At 39.2% G+C, this 4718-nt stretch overlaps 1 non-coding gene across 1 annotated transcript; it reads right to left on the reverse strand.

Annotated features, from left to right (window-relative positions):
* Positions 1–3826: 3826 nt before the first annotated feature.
* trnai-aau (transfer RNA isoleucine (anticodon AAU)) lies at positions 3827–3900 on the reverse strand. Its single transcript has one exon. It is a non-coding gene; the product is annotated as a tRNA-Ile (tRNA).
* Between the last annotated feature and the right edge of the window lie 818 nt (positions 3901–4718).

The raw sequence follows: 4718 nt of genomic DNA on the forward strand, positions 1-4718 counted from the left end.
ATGTTTCTTGATGGGTTCAATGGTCATGGTTAAAAAAATAAATACATAAATAAATATGTTATTTATTTGCTTTCTAGAAAGGGTCATAGTTTTTCTGGTTAGAATGGGCAGTTGTGACTATAGCATCTTGCAGTAAAAAATCATCCTTCTCTATTTTGTCTATTCAAAATTAATTTATTCTTATCAAATTAATGTGCAAGGAACATATATTACTATGTTATATATTCATCATATATTTACCTTTGAATTAAGTTAAGCAGGCAGATTTTTTAAAGAAATTTTTATTTATGTATGTATTTATTTATTTATTCAGAAAGAAAACAAACAAACAAACAAACAAACATAATGTTGAGATATTTGCACTATTACGCACAAGACGAAAATACTAACAAAAATAGTTGTATTCAAAGATAGCAAAGATAAATCAAATATATCAAAAGTGAAAGTAAACTTGTAATATGTAAAAAAAAAAAGAATAAATAATAATTCATTAAAGAGTTTTTTTGTATCACAAGAAATTTGTATCACTTTTTCCACAAAAATATTAAACAGCACAGCTGTTAATATTGGTAATGTTTCCTGAGCATCAAATCATCAGCATATTAGAATGAAACAGTACATGACGGCCCTAAAAATGTAAGATGTCCTGCATTCATGACAAATCAAGTGAATCGAGTGCATCAGTTCTCAGTTGCAATTTTTCTTTCTGAGAGGTTGACCTCAAAACATATGTCAGCTCCCTGAAGAAGGATGTGGTAAAGTAATGACCTTGGGAGCCTGCTGTCCTCATATCAGTTTCCTGTCACTTTAGGTTAATATCAAGACGCTTCTGAACCTTGCTTGTTGATGGAGAATATTGATTCAGTGAGATTTGCACTGCAAAGCGGCGGACTTGTTACAATTTTCCTGTTCTAGGAACCATAATGCACATTTAGCAAACACTGACAAAATGTTTTCTGTTTTTTTTTCTCTCTCAGTGTAGTGAAAGAGAGCGTGAAGGGAATGGTCAAATGTACCCACACTGCCTTTGTGATGAGGGTCCATCCATTATATCAGCGCACACGCCGCACACATGAGTCCTAAGAGGATCTTCACGTAATTACTGTGGGTACGCTAGATTAAATTGGGCCCGTGTCCAGCTCTGAGCAAAAATACTGAGGACCATTTTCAGTCAAACATTTCAAGCCAGCTGATAAGTCATTCAGCACACAATGGTTGGTGGAGCAGGTTAGTGCCCTTAAATTAATCCGTTTACATTTTCATTGGATTTCACATTGAACCCGGTAACCCCCATCTGATTCCGCCTTCCTTTTGATTCTCAGTAATGCTACAAAAGGGATAGTTGAGGGAAATGTGGAGATCACATTGTTCTCGTGTGCGTCATATCTGTCTCTCACACTAGCTGTGGAAAAGGGGCTTTGTTAGCTGAATTACATATCACAGTGGTTCTCATAGCTTTATTTCCTCTCTAGATTGGATGTTTTCCATTACATCTGGAAAGCACCCATCAAAACCTCCATGTGTGTCTGGCTATTTATGGCTTGTTGTACTCTAAAACTTCCCCTATCATATTCTCCTGTCAATAATCCCAGCTTTTCACTTTAACTGATCCCTATTCTTTGCAAAGCGGATTATTTGGATTTGATGGGGTGTGTTGAGGGTCCGGGGTTGGGGGTTGTCGTGAGCAGAGAGGAAAACTAATAGGGCTGCCAGTGGAGAGTGAGTTAAAGGGAGAGTTAAAATTCTGTCTGGTGTGACATTCAACATCTTTGGCCAATCTTTGATGTCAAATCTAATGCATCTTGATGCACCATATTTGCACACACACACAAAAGTAGCATATAGCTTCATAAGTTTTTTAGTTTTTTTTTAGTTTTTATTTTTTGCACTAGACAGCACCAGTCCCTATTCACTTACACTGCATGGAAAAGAGCAGCCAAGACATTCTACAAAATAACTACTTTTCTGTTCCATAGAAGAATGACAGTCTTACAGGGTTTGGAATGACATAAGTACATGCTGATGAAATTGTCGTTTTTGGGTTGAGCTAACCTATTTATTTGTTGATGTCTGTACTGAAAGACCAAACAGAAGAATGTCATGTTAGGTCCTTTGTCTTTGTTCAATTCAAGACACCACTGAGACTGGGGGAAAAACAAGAGCTTGTTCATTACAGCAAGACTAGGATAGATACTTCTATGAACATGTCGACTTGCAGAAAAGATGGATTTTTAATGAGATCAATGACCTGATCTGCAGTATACCATGTTAAACTGGTTATTAAGGGGACTCAGATCTCTAGTGGTCTTCCAAACATACATTTAATTAAAGTAGTGTACAGTATGTGTATGACTGCAGTTTTCTGTTAAAAAGTCATGCTTGGATGCTACACACAAGAACTGAAGATATATTCTAAAATCAAAATGAATGAATGAATTAATTAATTAATTAATGAAACTCACTGTCTTACAACATCCAGCAAAAGCTAGAGTGCATGTGCTCATTTGTCTGACTGACAGAACATATATAGGTAACAATACAAAAGTAAGAGTTTTCTTATATTGTTTGGTTACCGAGTGTACAAGGTTTCCTTGTAGCCCTGAAGGAGAATTTATCTAGTGGGTTAAAAATAGCCCTGCTAGCGGTACAAGGTTTAAGATGGTTTCAAAGGGCCAGGTGAGTCTGACACCGCTGGTACCACGGGAACTGATTATTTCAGCAAGTCAATAGAGAAAAGAGTTTCTCTACAAATATTCTCAAGTTCAAGAAGACACTTAGACTGAATTGCTAATGTATTTGGATCTTTTGAGATTTAGCACCTAAAATGTATGTCTCAGTGTTTCATCTTTCAGTGTAAGAGGTAAGTATATGTTGATGACTGCTGAAAAGGATAAACAGATATTGTTTCTTGTCTTTCTGCTAGTTCAAGGACAAAGAACATCAAATACATCTCGGATCACATGGATCAGATCAACTGAGTTTACTTAAAGAGCAGTCACTTTTACAAAGGAAAAAATAAGCAACAACCTTCAGATGAAATCAGACAAATGTCATGGCCTTTCTGATGTCTGACAAGATAAACGTCTGCATTAACTCTGAAAAACTAATTGCATTGCAAAACAAAATATGAACTCTTTATTAAGGTGAGCTATGCCACCCAGGCGTGTTTATACTGAGAGACGGTGCATAATGTGTCTGAAGGATTCACAGTTATTACACATTAATGAACGATGTTCTAGTGGCCTTTAAATTTTTAAAATGTTCATGTTCTTGGTGCATTTCATATTCTTGTGCTTTTCCCTGAGTGATAAATTAGCTTGATTTCCATCCCAAAAGCAGCATGTATGAATAACTGCAGTAGGGAGCAAAATAACATTTGTGTCGTTTTCACTGGCAAATACACAGAGGCTCAATGCATGTACATAGGCTTTTCTTTTTCCAATGATACTTTTTTCCTTTTTTTTTTTTTTTTTTTTTTGAAGGACTTTGTTTTGGTTAAAAATAGCACTTGAGTTTGTTCTTAAATCTTTCCTCCCCAAAGGACAAAGCAAAAGTCTTCTCATATTACGGCAAGCATAAGTGGCAAAGTAAAGGTAAGGAAAGGATTTTTGTCCTCATCAGTGGAGCGAAGATGTGTTAAAGCCAATTATGGACTGTTTCTTTTGTAAATGCATCCGAGGACAAGAAGGGATGCGAGAACAGAGGAAGAAATAGGTGACTTAACAACATCTGCTAAAAGCCATGTGCTTTAATAGGCCTAAAACTGCAACTGATCTTTACAAAATTTCCAGAAGAGCAGAGCTGAGCTCCCAGAGAATAAAAGAGTTGGCCCGTACGGGGATCGAACCCGCGACCTTGGCGTTATTAGCACCACGCTCTAACCAACTGAGCTAACCGGCCTGGCTTTGCCTAGCTTTCTGCCCGATTGACCAAAAACTTCCTGATTGCTCTTGACCCTAAAGAGATGAAACAGCTTCTGGACCAAGCCTCTGGCAGGCTCGTCTGGGATTTGAACCAGGACCTCTCGCACCCAAGGCGAGAGTCACAGCCCTAGACCAACGAGCCTACCTAGCGCCTAGCCGTGAAAAAATGAACAACTACAGCAACAACCAAAGAAGGAGCACGAACTAACATGGAAGTTATCAAACACCTCGAGACGGTGTCAAAGGCAAACGAAGGAAAGTTGGCCTCTGAATGGATTTAAAAATGGGGCTGGACCTAACATGCAGAGGGATCTTGGGGAGGACAGCTGAAACGGTCAGATGTCCCGTAGACTTTAAGCCAGTGTGGGAAAAGAGGGAGAAGCTGGATGCACGACCTGAGTGATCCAAAGGCAGCCCTCAGGAGTCCGCACACATATATACTGGGGTCACAAGACCAAGAAGGGCCTTAAAACAAAAGCACAATCTCTCGGTTAATCCTACAACTAAATGGCGCCCAGTACAAAGGTGCCAGCACAGAGGAGAGATGGCCTCTTTCCCTGCAGCCCGTTATAATGGCTGTCGCTCTTCGAAGCCGTCTTTTGGAGAGATGGACATCGTTCAACTGCGGCCAGAATTAGCTCAAATGGTAGGCGCTCGCTTAGCATGCGAGAGGTAGCGGGATCGATGCCCGCATTCTCCAAGCTGGTTCTTGCCCTTTTCGCTCACTTCCTAAAGAGACAGACTGCGCGTTGACCCAGGCGACTCTCCCTCGTGCGCTTTTGGGGCTCACTGCTG

The sequence above is a fragment of the Onychostoma macrolepis genome, unplaced genomic scaffold (assembly GCF_012432095.1).
Source record: "Onychostoma macrolepis isolate SWU-2019 unplaced genomic scaffold, ASM1243209v1 Scaffold278, whole genome shotgun sequence".
Classification (NCBI taxonomy): domain Eukaryota; kingdom Metazoa; phylum Chordata; class Actinopteri; order Cypriniformes; family Cyprinidae; genus Onychostoma; species Onychostoma macrolepis.